Below are 15,524 nucleotides of genomic sequence, written 5' to 3' on the forward strand. Positions count from 1 at the left end.
GAGGTTCACGGACAACACTTTTGAGTAATAAGGGTTTAGTGGATGGTGACTGTTTCCTCTCTTGCATTTTCTGCAGTTATGAAGAAGGAGAAGAGCAGAGCCTGAAGGTATGAGCTCCCGAATTGACATTTCCTATCTTTAGAGTCCAGGAAAGTTGTATTGCATTTACTTTCTGAATATTTGCTTTTCTGATCCCAAGATTGTTCTTCATGTACCTGTATAGGCCACACTTTTGGCAATCCGAGGACTCACACGATGATATTAAAACAAAGTTGTTTGTTTGTTTTGGGTGAACCATGATTTTAATATAGCAAACTCAAAGGAGCCAGAAGACATGAGGGTTGACTCACCAGTCACAATGGTGTTGTCACATTGTTTATCCGTATGATAAGCCAGACAGCTATTGCAGGAAGTTGTCAGTTCACCAAGTCCAAGTTTGAGAAGGTTATTTTTCACTTGAAATTTAAAGAAGGCAGAAATAAGATACTGGGCCAAAAACTGTGTCAGAAGATGGACTGGAATAATTTCTTTCAAGAAGCTCAGTGGCAATATTATCTTATGGTTGTTTATTGATTTACCATTACAGAGCACCTTCATCTGAGTTATATCATTTAATCTTCATGAAAACCCTAGGAGGCAGCCTTAAAAAAAAAAAAAAAAAAACAAACAGAGAAAGAAACAAGTGCCAAGAGATAGTGATTTGTTCAAAATCACTTGCTAGAGTGGAGCTGGGACTAGAATGGAAGTCTTCTAGCCTAGTCATCTTCTTATGACAACATTGGTAACTATATCACATGGATGTTTCTGTTTTGCCTTCTCAAGCAGGCATCAATAATTGATCCCAGAAGTCTTTTTCACTCGAGCCCTTAGCGTCACAATCCTCCCAACTCTATGCTCCAGAACGCTGAAAAGCCACTGCCAAGGAAATGGACATGTTGTGGGACAAGAAACCTATTTTCCTCCTGGCAACACTAACTTTTATTATCCACAAGGACTAATTACAAAGAGATTCATTTTTCTTGGATATCTGTACGAGGATAAGCATTCATTTTTCAGGTTTGGTTAAGGATTATTCATGTTGGGGCAGAGAATGACTCTGGAGGCCCTTTTCAACCCTGGAATTCCAGGAAGTTAACCTCATAGTTTCCCCATGGCATTGCCCTGATGTTACAGTGAGAGGCTATACAGGCTGAGGTAGGCTGAACTCTAAGATAGGTCCCAAGATTCCTACCCCCTGACATTCACCCCATGTAACATCCTCCTCTTGGATTTGATTAAGACTTCTGATCTACTTCTGATCAATAGAATATGGCAAAGGTAAAGGGATTTTTGTAGTTGTAATCAAGGCCCCAAATCAGTGTGTTCTGAGTTAATCAAAAGGGAGATTATCCTGGATGGACCTGGTTTAATCGGGTACTGGACTCTCTCTTAGGTCAGAGACTCTCTGCGGCTGGCTTTGAAGTACACTGCCAGGTTGTGAGAGAAAGGAGAGGACTGCCTGGCAAGGAACTTCAAGTGACCGTTGGAGCTGAGAGTAGCCCCTGGCCACAGCCAGCGAGAAAAGGGACTTCAGTCCTATGACCACAAGGAAATGAGTTCTACCTGCAATCTTTGGAAGCAGATCTTTCCCAGGTGAGCCCCCCAGATGAAAATGTAGCCTGGCTGACACCTTGCTTGCAGTCTTGGGAGACCCTAAGCAGAGGGTGCAGTTAAGCCATGTCTAGCCTCTTGACCCACAGAAACTGGAGTAGTAAAAGGGTGTTGTTTTAAGCTGCTAAATTTGTGATAACTTTTTATGCGGTGATAGAAAACTAACTCACATGCCTTTTATTACATCTCGCTTAAATCTTAATCTTGCCTCTATTTCTTAATTGTGGATGTATTTATCTATTCAAAACATAAGGTAGGCCGGGTGTGGTGGCTCATTCCTGTAATCTCAGCACTTTGGGAGGCCAAGGTGAGCGGATCACTTGAGGTCAGGAGTTCGAGACCAGCTTGGCCAACATGACAAAACCCTGTCTCTACCAAAAATACAAAAATTAGCCAGGCGTGGTGGCGCGTGCCTATGATCCCTGCTACTCCAGAGGCTGAGGCAGGAGAATCGCTTGAATCCGGGAGGTGAAGGTTGCAGTGAGCTGAGATCGCACCATAGCACTCCAGCCTGGGCAACAGAGTGAGACTCTGTCTGAAAATAATAATAATAATAATAATAATAATGTAAAGCTCATCTAGACTTAATTTTGTCTGAACTTGACAACAACAGGACCATCAAGGTGGCAGAATCCTTCCCTGGAGAAAAGGGAAGACTTCATGTCACCACATTTCTACATATCTTCACATTTCTGAATGCTATTGTAGCCAAGCTGACAGCTGACCATGAAATCAGTACAAACACAGAACAATCCTTACACATTACCGTGATTTTCCAACTTTTACCAAAAACCACTAAGGCAAAAATGCCATTTAATGGTATGCATTCTGGGCAGTCCTGCTTGAAAGTCCTGTTGGAGTAGGCAATTAAACTTGACTTAATATCTTGGTAATTAAAACTAAATTCTAAATTTTCTTTAGTAGGACTTCCTAGCACAATGTGGGCTGAGGGAAACCATCCATTCACTTAATCATTTAATGTTGACTATGAGGCCATGCACAGTTCTGGACAGCAGGAATACAACGGTGATTAAGACAGGATACTTGCCCTCGAGTTGCTAGAGGAGAAGACAGGCAGGTAAACTGATAATTACAAATCAATACAAATGAAAAGGGCTATGTGACAATCAGGAGACTGGAAGAGAGACTTATCTCCAAAGATCACTACACTGAAATGTATTGTTTACCTTTAGCTGCTTCTTCTTGCTATTACTATTCTTTACATTCCAGATGTTTAGCAGTGTCTGCACATCATAGATACTCAATACTGTATTGGAACTAAGACAACATTAATTAAGATCATATAATTTTATATCTCACCTAAAAGAAAAAAATGTTGCTAATGAAACTTTGGCATACCAGAGTTCCTAAACAGATTCTGGTTTCAGAAACGTTAAAGTGTAGAAGGAAATGCTCACCTTAGAATTGATTTATAGTACGTAATCACTGAACTCTCTTATTGGATTTGTAGGGCAAGTATAGAAGGAACAAATAGAGATGTCAGAGTGGATACCAGAAATAAAATGTATGCTGTCAGCATGTCATCTAGCACTGCACACTGCTGACTCAAACCAGATTATCAAAAGAGGGACCTCCCAAGTTCTCACTGTAAGACAGACAAAGCCATGTGAGACATCTTTAAACAGTTCTAAAAGTTGCAAGGTCCTAAAGCTATGAAAGAATGCAAGATCCCATAAAGTTTAACATTTTTAAGTTATTAGATAGAAAATACATTCACTTGTCTTCTTAGAATCTCATCTAGTTCAGAGGTCGTTAAAGTTAAACAAATAGCCAAGCATGGTAGCTCATGCCTGTAGTCCCAGCACTTTGGGAGGCCAAGGCAGGAGGATCACTTGAGCCTAGGAGTTCAAGATCAGCCTGGGCAACATAGCAAGACCTCGTCTCTACAAAAAATAAAAAAAATTAGCTGGTTGTGGTGGTGCACGCCTGTGGTCCCAGCTACTCAGGAGGCTGGGATGAGAAGATGGCTTGGACCGGGGAGGTTGAGGAGGCAGTAAGCCATGATTGTGCCAGTGTCCTCCAGCATGGGTGACAGAGCAAGACCTGTCTCAAAGAAAGATTAAAAGATTAAAAAATAAAGTTAAGCAAGCAAATAAAAAGCATCTACTATCAAATTGGGTTACTTTGTGTCACCTAAAAATTCATATGTTGAAGTCCTAAACCCTTGTACCTCAGAATGAATAAGATCATTGCAGATGTAATTAGTTAAGATGAGGTCATATTGGAGCAAGGTGGGTCCCTAAATACCTGTTGTCCTTGTAAAAGGGGAAAATTTAGACAGAGACATGAACAGAGGAAGAACACCACATGAACATAAAGATAGAGATCAGGGTGATGCAGCTACCAGCCAAGGAATGCCAAAGATGGCCAGCAAACCAGCAAACCACCAGAAGCTAGGAGAGGCATGGAACAGTGTCTCTCTCATAGCCCCCAGAAGGAACCAAATTGGCTAAGACCTTGATCCTGGACTTCTAGTCTCCAGAGCTGTGAGACAATAAATTTCTGTTGTGCAAGCAACACAGACTGTGGTATTTGTTATTGCAGCCCTAGCAAATGAATATATCCACATATCTGCAGAGCTAAAGAAAGGCCATATCTAATCATATGGCCAGCCTGGGTGGGTGCTGCAGACTTCTGTGAATAGGCAGAATCAAGTAGCCTTTCAACATTTCAGAACCCGTGACACAATGTCTATAAAAAGACAGTCTGACAGGGAGAAGATCTCATGTCTGACCAAAATTTTTGATCATTAGAAACCTCTAATAATGAGGGTGGTAACTGCCATCCTTAGCAGATGGGCAACCTTAGTTGACCAGGATGATAGCACTTTTCCCAGTTTTTCCATCCTGGGAAGATGAAGAATTAGGTATATGATGGTATACATAAGAGAATCAAAACCAAGATTAATATTTTTTTTAATTAGTGGACTTTATTTATTTATTTATTTATTTATTTATTTATTTATTTATGATGGAGTCTTGCTCTGTTGCCCAGGCTGGAGGGCAGTGGCACAATCTTGGCTCACTGCAACTTCCACTGCCTGGTTCAAGCGATTCTCCTGCCTCAGCTTCCCTGTAGCTGGGATTACAAGTGCACGCCGCCACGCCCGGCTAATTTTTGTATTTTTAGTAGAGATGGGGTTTCACCATGTTGGCCAAGCTGATTTGGAACTCCTGACCTCAAGTGATCTGCCTGCCTCGGCCTCCCAAAGTGCTGGGATTACAGGCGTGAATCACCATGCCCAGCTGATATTAGTATGTTTTTTATGAAGAGTCAGTATATATTTGATATGTGCCAGGTGCCCTTTGTCCTCTCATAAAACTTACTGCCATCCAAGCTGGAGAGGCACAGGGCTCATGTTGACCCATGAAAGCAGATTGTTATATTTTCAAAATTTTTGCAAGCTCTTATTAAACACTGTTTCAGTCCTTACAACTATACAAAAATGATAGCTAGCATTGTTGAAAACAGCATGGCTGAAGCTGAAAGAGATTTCAATTTAGGGACTAGAATTCGTACAAGGGTGAGAAATAGTTTAACAGTAGATGACATCAGATCAAATGGCAATACTTTCATGGAAAAAAGAGTTAGCAGACTGGGATGCAACTCCATTTGTCAAATCATGGTTGAACGGCAGCCACAGTTGCAGTCACAGATACAAGAGTTTGGCAAAAATCAACAAAGGCATTTAGTGAGATTCAACTGACCACATGGAATTTACAATAAAGGGTATTGTATAGTTGATTATTACTTGGAAGTTGTGTGCTACATATATTTACTAACATTCCTTTTCTCCCACAGCCAGTTGTTAAACACTTACCCCACTGTGGAGACAGACCATTAACAAATACACGGATAATAAATAAGGTAAATTCAGGTGGTAGTAAGAGTTGTGAAGGAATTTGAGCAGAGTGATGTGGCCGAGAGTGACTGGTGGGTGGGAAAGTCTTATGACATGGGCAGGGTTGTGAATGGGGAGAGTTAGCCAGCACATGAGGATCAGGGGGGTTGTAGGTAGAAGGAAGAGCAAGCCCAAAGGCCATAAGGGAGGAAAAAATTTGCACGTTGCTATCATTGCTATTGTTAGCAGAATCTGCCCTTGAGACCCCAGATCCAAGGATTCCACTCATTCCTTTCTTTCCCAGTCTGTAGCTGGGCAATTGCTCAGGGTCACGATCTATTTGGCCCTGAAAGAAACACCTGGGGTTCCTGACTTCTCCACAACGTTTCAGATACTATCAGAGTTCTGTATGGTTTAGATTATAAATGTTCTATATATTCCTTTCTTGTTTCTCTTCTTTGGTGGAATTTGAAGCCATGGAACCTATATTTTTCCATTTTCCTTGTTCCTAAACTATCTTTCTTACCCAGGTCTAAACTAGATTCCACTGGATGTCTGAGGTTCACCTCCAAACTTTCTCCCATGGTAGAGTTGTGTAACCCAAAAATAAAATTCTAAGCCCTCCAACCCTCTGAATGGACTTCTCCTCTTGGCAAGGGTATCCCAAAGTTAACCTGAAAAAACGAGTTCAGGCCATCATGGGAAGTGGGAGCTAGACATGCCTCATTATACCCTCTTCCTTTTTGGAATTACTGACAGAACAGACTCTTTAAGTCTGATAAGAAACATTTACAGGCTCTCTGAAGCCTGCTACCTGGAGGCTTCATCTGCATGATAAATCTTTGGTGTCCACAACCCCTTATCATAACCTAGACATTCCTTCCTTCCTTTCCGTTGATAATTACTCTTTCAACCAATTGCCCAGAAAATCTTTAAATCCTCCGATGACCTGGAAGCAGCCACCCCACCTCCAGGTGCTTCCAATTGTCCCACCTTTCTAGACTGAATGAATGTACATTTTACATGGGATGATTGATGCCTTGCCTTATGTCTCCCTAAAATGTATAAAACCAAGTTGTGGCTCAGCCACCTTGGGCACATCAGGACCTCCTGTGTCAAGAGGTCACAGGAGGCTGTGTCATGGGCGCATCCTTAACCTTAGCCAAAAAAATCTCTAAGTTCTTTGAGTCCTGTCGCAGATACTTTTGGTTTACAGTTGTGATTCCTCCAAGTGCCTCATTGCTAGGCTCATTTAATGATGTGGTTGGGGCTAGCAATTCTTTTTTTCAGTTTGGCTTTGGAAATTTACAGCTCCTAAAGTCAAACGAAAGTTTTGGGGCAGGTGTTTTGATTTCATATACCTTCAGTAATTGCACTTACTTGGTCCTTGCTGGTTCCTGAAATCCAGAGCCTGCTTAGGCTCTGGGGAAATGCTCAAAGGATGTTTCTTTGTCGTGTAACAACAACACAGTCAACTCTTAAATGCCATGACTGTAATTCATTCTTTAATGATGGTGCAAATGAGTTAAATCTTTCATATTGTAGACTTTTAACTTTACAAACATCCTTAAAAAAGCCATTACAGGGATATGCTCACTCCAACAGAGAAGTGCTTTGGCTGCAGCATGAAATAGCTAATTCATAATTTAAAATATGATGCCTCTCCCTTTTCCCCTTTTAGATAGTTTATAAAAAGGGAAACTTTCTCCTCTGTGTGCTGAGGGGCTGGTTTTTTCCACTGGCTGTTTGCCTTCCAGAGCACTTTCTTCATGGCCAGCACTTATGAGCAAGCCTGGTGTGTTTAACTTAGGTGGTGAAATGATCAACGGTAAACGTCAATTGCTGACATTAGAGCCAGCTGCTTGAAGTGTCAGCGCAGCTGCTTTGTGCGATGAGAACAAGATCTTACTGCTGCTCCTTGTTCCGTGGCGAGGCAACAAGAAAATGCCCATTACGAACCAAGGGGCTCATAACACATTCATTTTTGCTCCTTTTACCACCAGCTCAGATTTCTATAGAGTGAAACCTAAGTTCAGAAATCTGAAAGCAAATGCAAAAACAATGTACCCCTGCTTCCGAAACTGTGCTCTATTACTCACAGATTTCAGGATCTGCTTTTTCTTTTTTTTGATTGTATGATTCACATAAATTTTAAGGAACCACCCATGAGGGCCCGCATGCATTTGGACAATTAAAGTTCTTCCTGGGTGAAGAGCAACAACAGTCCCTTCTTTCTGAATGACTGAAGATTTAAGAGCTCTGCACTCCCTGAACAACACTGTCCTGTGGTGAGGCTTTGCTTTCCCTTGTTCTGGTCCTGCTGGACCTAGAGATTGGGGTGCGAAGGTGCTTAGGGTGCAACAAAGGAAAGAATTGAGCAGGCCTGGACAATGTCACCTCACCAAAGCGGGGGCAGAAGGCGGCAGAGGAAAGGTGCTTAGTGCAAGCCTAAGGATCTTGTAAGCCTTTGTAGCCTGGGCTCTGACCAGCCTGTTGTTTCTTTAACATCCTGCATTCAAGTATTTGATGCAAATATGATTGCCTCTAGGCAAGAGAATATAAATATTTGCCAAATGTATAACTAAATGGAAAAAATAGCTGTGTAAGTGAGGACAGCAATGATCTCTTCTTGCCTTCTTCTCTTCTTCTGCTCCCTCTCCTTTCTTCCTTGGTTTTCAAAGATTCAAAACAAAACAAAACAAAACAAAACGAAGAAACCTGTTTTGTCTAGGGAGTGTAGTTTCACCAGTTCCCTGCTGTTCCAGTCTATCCAAGCTGTCAATCAAAGCAAACAACAGAAGTTGGCTAGCATTCAAAGGAAAAATGTGTTTTATGACACATTTTGACATATGTTGGATGATTTAGTAAGATCATGGTGCCTTGTCTCATTTTTGAAGACTTCCTGAGTTCATTTTTTTTTTTCATAACTTTCATTGAACTTTTAATGGCCTTTTTGTATTTTTCTCATGGAGGATGCTTCATTAATAGAAGGACTCTGTCCAGTAGGAGAATATTCTTAAAGTGGTTTTTTATTTTTAGAGAAAACAGGTACTAATATGAAATGGATGAAGTGCCTTCCAAGCCCACGGTTTCCAGGCTGTGTACCAAGGTGCCCTGGGGTGCCACTGGATATTTTAGAATTGTAAGAGAAGCACAGTGATACTTGACATCCATTCAGGTACCACACAAACTATTAGCTCAAGGTAGTTGACAGCGTCACCATTAGACTGTGCAACATTTCAACACTTCTTTTGATTATGTCATATTACTTGTGAAGCTGGGTCTACTGTGCCTATCCTGCGGCACTACATGCAGAAACATGAAACAGGAAATGAGGGTGGTGGTGTCCAGTCTAATTCCTAGGCTTGAGAAGTGAGAAATGAGTCTGGGCGTGGAGGCTCACTCCAGCAATCCTAGCATTTTGGGAGGTTGTGGCTGGAAGATTGCTTCAACCTGGGAATCTGGGACCAGCCTGGGAAACACAGAAGAAGACCTTGTCTCTACAAAAATAAAAATAAAAATTAGCTGAGTCTAGTGGTGCACAGTGGTAGTCCCAGCTACTCTGGAGGCTGAGGTGGGAGGATTGCTTGAGCCCAGGAGTTGGAGGCTGCAATGGGCTATAATCATGCCACCGCATTTCAGCAGAGCAAGACCCTGTTTCAAAACAAAACAAAGAAATGAGAGAGAGAGAAAAAGAGAGAGAGAGAGAGAGAGACAAGAAGAAGAAGAAGAAGAAGAAGAAGAAGAAGAAGAAGAAGAAGAAGAAGAAGAAGAAGAAGAAGAAGAAGAAGAAGCAGCAGCAGCAGCAGCAGCAGCAGCAGCAGCAGCTAAGAGAAGAGGAGAAAATAGAAAAGAAGAGGAGAAAAGAACTTTTATCTGAGGAATCCAAATCCTTTTAAATTACCAAGCCCAGGGAGACATTAAAATCAGACAGCAATCACATTCTGAGCTACATATTCATCTCTTGAAATTGCTTGCTATTGCTAAAAGTATCTATAAATTAACCTAATAATGTTGCATCAGACAATATAACCCATAACCTATAGCTTAACAATGTATAGCCTATCACTAATCAATGTTATTTCTGTAAACTAATGAGAATTCCTGATAAATAACTTTGTATCAGCTTACTCCCTGTTCTTTTTTTTTTTTTTTTTTTTTTGGCCTTTAAAAACCTGCTTATTAACAAAGGCCAAAGGAAGCTTGTATTCCAGATTCCTAGGGTCTGAATCTCTGGGGCAGCTGTCCTCACTTTCGCTCAAGTAAACTCTTTAAATTACATTTTGTACCTCAGCCTCTTCCTTTTAGGTTGACAGAAGTTATGCAGTGTTCAACAGGAAAATGCATCCCATTAATAGGTAACTTTAATTATTTAAGAATGAAATAAAATTGTTTTCTTTCAATTTTTATATACAGTTTTTCAGGCTAAGTTGTTAGGTCATAAATATTTATCAAGTTGTTTAGACTTAATTAACAAATAGCTCTGGTAGGTATTTCTTTTGGTCTAGGGACAGGGCACTGAAAAATTTACTGAGACTCTGAGAGTGCCACAAACAAAAAAAAAAGGTGGGTAGTTTTGGACCAAGTTATCTAAGAAATAAATATGCATAAGAGCATGAGAATAACTGAGGACTATGAAATAAAACTTATATTGGAGATGAATATGCAAGGTACTGGAGATAGAGGGGCACGTGGCAGCAGGTATAGAAATGCCAGCAGATCCTTGGGGTGGGACTTTTCTGTGGCAGCGTCATGACAAGGGTAGCGATACATGGCTCCCAGGCCACCTCTCACTTTTGCCCCACACTATTGGCGGATGTCACTGGTCCATTTGGACATACTTTCCCATGCAGTTTACATGCATCTTCAGAATCCTTCTCAACTTAGTGCTTCAAGCAACCAGTGATCTATCAGAGGTGACACAGGAGACAAAACCTACTTACTCTTCCTGTTCTAAGTCAAATTCCCAGCCTTACAGTCTCAAAAACTGAAAATTTCTCATTCTGTCAGAACTTTTGTAGCACCTGTGATCAAGCCTGTCCTGGGCATGCAGATTCATACTTAAAGAATAAAGGGAATCAATTGCAGAAGCCAAATCCCATCTCCAGAATTTGTCCTGAGCCCCTGACCTACCCCTTGCCTGCTTTGACAGATACTCTTGGCTTCTCTCCCTCCCACCTCACCCATTCCACGGAACCTCTTTAGTTGGGAGTTGGTGTTCAATCTTCTCCTCTGTGTTCAGTCTCCCTGGTCACCTCTAGACTCGCTTTGCTGGTGTTGACCTCAATAGCCCTCCAGGACACGGCTCTTGGCATCATGCCCTGATGTTGCTGGGGTCTTAGGTAGAAGCCCCGCCCCTCATTAAGCAATCTCAGGTCCCACTCCTCCCCAAGACACTATTTCAGGGAGGACGGTTTGGATTAGACCTTGATGTTCTCAAATTTGGGGGAATTTGCTCAAACTAATAGAACTTGTTGTGATAGGTTAATGCACTCTGTTAAGATGGATGGATTTTATTTAGTAGGCAATTGGTGGTTGCTCAGGTCTACCTGGGGAAAATAACTTGGGTTGTATGATGGATAAATTGGAAAGAGAGCATTCTTAGGAGAAAGGACCTGATGTTTTAGCTGTCTGCAATCTTAATTACAAGCTCTGAGAATATAGGATAAAAATCAAGTGTTTTTTCTCTTCTCTCCCTCACCAACAATCAACACAGAAGACTTCTGTGACCTCTGTCACCGACAAGTATGTAAGGATTTCTCCCCCCCAACAACCAGTCAGTTCTGCAGTGAATGCCAGCTGTGTGTCTTATAATTCAATTCTAACACTATCTACCAGAGATACCATCAGAACTCACAGTTGAGGGCTCAGTCCACAAGACTGTCCTCCACTTGTGATGCCAATCACAAGCTCCAGACCGTTTGACCTGTCCTTCTGACTGACCGGCTTCAAGTTGGGGCTCTTACAATGTCCTCCTTGGATTTGATTAATTTGCTAAATTAATCAAATCAGAACTCAGGGAAACACTTTACTCAACATTTTTTCGTTTATTATAAAGGACATAGATGAAGAGATGCATGGGGCAAGGCACGTGGGAAGATTCACGGAACCTCCAGACCTTCTCTGGGTGTTCCATTCTCCAGGAACCTCCACATGTTCAGCTATCTGGAAGCTCTCTGAACCCAGTCCTTTTGGACTTTTATGGAAGTTTCATTATGTAGGCATGATTGACTAAACCCTGGAAGTTGAATGGTGGGACTGAAAGTCTGAACCCTCTAATCCTGCCTTGGTTTTTCTGGTGACAAGCCCCCATCCTGAAGCTCCCTAGGGGCTGCCAGCCACCAGCCATCTCATTAGTGTAGAAAGATACTTATCGCTTTGAAGATTCCAAAATTTTAGGAGTTCTATGCCAGGAAATGGGGATGAAGATCAAATATATGGTTCACTTTCACAATATCACACGAGCCAACCCATAATGGGGCTTCATGGCTGCACAGCAGTCCGATGTCAACATGCTAGAGAAATTTAGCATACATCTCCAGAAAGGACATATCCGTTCTCTATCCTGCACTGGTCAGACTGTGTCTGTGTTGAATTGTTCAGTTTCAAGAGTCAGATTTTAGAACAGATGACGATGTGACAAAGACTCTCTCTTTGACCAAACTTTAGTCAGGCTCCCCTGAGCTCCTTTTTCAGTGAAGCTTCAAAGAACTTGGTATCCATCCTGACTTTGCCTGCCTAGCCTAGTTGTAGCAAGAATCACACTAAGTCAGTTTAGCAAGAATCTCTCCACCCTTGATATCTGACCACTCTGGCCTGCCTTCAGCAAGAACCCTCCTACCCCAAATGTCTCCTATTTTTACTTTTCTATCCACTGACCCCTCACTCTGCCCCTTGGCTATAAATCCCCAGCTATCTTTGTTGAGCCTGATCTCTCTCCCCTATTGCAGTTTTGAATAAAGTCTTCCTTACTGTTGGGGCTCTCAGCCCGATACCCCAAAATATGGCACCTTGGAAACTGAGAAGACAGCAGAAGCAGAAAGATCACACTCTGACCTTCTCCACTTTTCTCCCCTGAGGCCATAGAAAGAGTTCTCTGATCCACCTCCCCTGAAAGTAGGTCATAAGACCTTCATTCCAGAGGGGGATCTGCCCTATAGCCAGGTAGAAGATTCTGAACAAACAGGCCTTGCTAAGTTACCCCAAGTTTATTACCATTAGATCTGTCAAACAAACAAAATTTCAACATGTGTAAAGATCTCATTGACTTTGATTATCGACTCATAAGTTGAGCAGTATTCCATCTGAAGATGAGCTGAGCAGAGGAGATGGGCTTTATAGGCAAAAAAGGCAGAAGAAAGGAGAAACAAGGAACAAAAACTGGATTGGTCATCATAAAGTTACTTTTCTTATAGGCTTAAAACAGAGGGGACTTTCTTATCATGCTGGCTGAAGTAAACTGGGCCCTGTGTAATTGGTTGCTGTGAATCTCCTGGTTTTTGGTGCAGGAACTCAGTCCAAAACAATGGCCTCCCATCAATTTTCTTTAACAGATTGATGAGGTTTGGATATTTGTCCCTTCCAAATCTCATGCTGAAATGTGATCCCCACTGTTGGAGGTGGGGCCTAGTGGGAGGTGTTTGGGTCATGGGGGCAGATCCCTCATAAATGGCGTGGTGCTGTCATTATGGTAATGAGTGAGTTCTCACTTTATCAGTTCATACAACAGTTGGTTATTTAAGAGCCTGGCACCTCCTCCCCTCTCTCTGGCTCCTTCTGTCACCATGTGACACGCCTGCTCTGCCTTTGCTTTCCGCCATGATTGTAAGCTTCCTGAGGACCTCACCAGATGCAGATGCTGGCACCATCCTTCTTACAGAGTCTGCAGAAGAGGGTCAAATAAACCTCTTTTCTTTATAAATTACCCGGTCTCAGGTATTCCTTTTGTAGTAAGGCAAAATAGACTAATACACAGGTCAGACCCTTTGTCCTGTAATCACACTTCTGCATAACTGTCCATAGAAATACAGTTTTCCTTGGTCATTGAGTCTTCATTTGTGAAGGCTCTTGTGTCACCTGAAAACTTTGATGAAATAAATTTGTTATGCTTTTCTCTTGTTAATCCATCTTTCATTATAGGGATGTCAGCCATAAATCTTGCAATGGGTAAGGAAAAGATATTACTTTTTCTCCCCTGTATTACCATTTTAACAAGTGTCAGAATAATTTTTTCTTTACCAATTGATACACTATAAGGTGTTCTGAAGGGGTGACCAAGAAATGAAAATCCTTAAAATCACAGTACAGTTATGTGCCGCATTGTGACAGTCCAGTCAATGATGGACCACATAAGATGATAACGGAGCTAAAGAATTTCTATTGCCTAGTGATGTTGTAGCTATCATAATGTCGTAGCACAACAAATTACCTTATGTTTAGGTATGTTTAGATACACTAATATGTAATCATTGTGTTACAACTGTATATAGTATTCAGTACAGTAACATGCTATGCACATTTGTAGCCTAGGAGCAATAGGCTAAAGTGTATAGCTATAGACTAAAAATAAAATGCTAATCCCCTACTAACTGAACAGACACTCTCTTGGCCAAAGACACCCCAGGAAACCTTAAAAATTGAATTCTCAGCCATGATGGGAAGGGAGGTTAGACATGTCTTGTTATATCCCCTCTCTTTTGCAGTTTAGGCACAATTGACCAGCATTAATGTTAGAATAGAGATCATAAGATGAACAAAACAGTCTCTTTGTGACAATATAACACCACATTATAAACAGGACCTAAGGCCATACCGGACAAGGGTTAAGTCACACACCCCTTATAGCTCACTCTATATTGGTTAACAGATTTCCTTATCTCAACTTAAAACATTCCTTTCTTCTGACTCTAAGGTTTTAGACAAAGCTTTACTCCTTTAACCAACTGCAAATTAAAGAATCTCTGAATCCATCTATCACCTATAAGCCCCGCCTCCCACTTCAAGGTATCCCACTTTTGGGGGGCCAAACCAATGCATGACCCTCATATATTTTGATTTTATGACTACCTGTAACTTCTGCTTCCCTAAAATGTATGAAACAGAGTTGTGACCTAGCTGCCTTGGGACCACTCAGTGAAGGCTTCTTGGGTTTGTGCACTTCCCCAAACCATAGTCATGCATATTGGCTCAGAATAAACCTCTTTAAAATATTTTACGGAGCTCGGTTTTTCCACTAACATAGCCTAAGTAGGCTATACCATCTAGGCTTGCATGAGTCCACTCTATGATTTTTGCACAAGGATGAAATTGCCTAACGACACATTTCTCAGTATGTATGCCCATTGTTAAGTGATGCATGACTTAGATTTGAGTTAAAGGTTTAGAGTTTTTTAAGCCTTAAACCAATTCTGGAGAATTGAATTTCTAATTTCAAAATTGCATCAGATTGTTTCAATGTTACTTTTAGGGATAAATGTTAAAAACACTAATTCCATAATTAATCACCACAATTTAATTTTTATGTCTCTCAAACTGTTTAGTTGTTTTAAAAAAAAGAGAGAAACAAGGGAAGTGGGTGAAACCCATAGGGTTCCAATTAAATAAGCAGTCAATCTATAACATCAGAGATATAATTTAAAATACAGCATGGATTATGGTCTGCCTGTATTTTAGTTTCCTGTGCAGTAGGGGGGCTAAGGGCTCAGGAATCTGTCACATGGAGGCATATCTGAGAGTCTGGTGGGGGAATTTCCATCAGGAGAGGGTCAGTAGGAAAGACCAAGGGGGCCTCAGGGCAAAAGAAGTCAGGTTGAGGGAGGAGAGCTGATGTAGTCAAGCCAGAGTAAAACAGGGACTATACTGTTTACAGGGACTGTACTTCTTACCAGATTTTCTTCATCAGAGACTGTCGAGAGGGACCTGGGGAGACAGGATGGTAAAAACCAAAACAGTTCTATCAGCAGCTCTAGAAGCTGTTGGAAGAGAATGTCCACTGTACCTCACTCATTTCGTT

The 15,524-nt window shown here is 41.4% G+C and overlaps 1 long non-coding RNA gene across 1 annotated transcript in view; it reads left to right on the plus strand.

Moving 5' to 3' along the window:
* Nucleotides 1-15,524, plus strand: part of LOC129459327 (uncharacterized) — a 35,524-nt gene that overhangs the window by 5,536 nt on the left and 14,464 nt on the right. Inside the window, exons 2-4 of the long non-coding RNA XR_008649963.2 lie at nt 77-107; nt 1,433-1,632; nt 5,473-5,538. This is a non-coding gene — a long non-coding RNA (uncharacterized lncRNA). The remainder of the gene's footprint in view (nt 1-76; nt 108-1,432; nt 1,633-5,472; nt 5,539-15,524) is intronic.

The sequence above is a fragment of the Symphalangus syndactylus genome, chromosome 13, assembly GCF_028878055.3.
Source record: "Symphalangus syndactylus isolate Jambi chromosome 13, NHGRI_mSymSyn1-v2.1_pri, whole genome shotgun sequence".
NCBI classification, from domain to species: Eukaryota; Metazoa; Chordata; class Mammalia; order Primates; family Hylobatidae; genus Symphalangus; species Symphalangus syndactylus.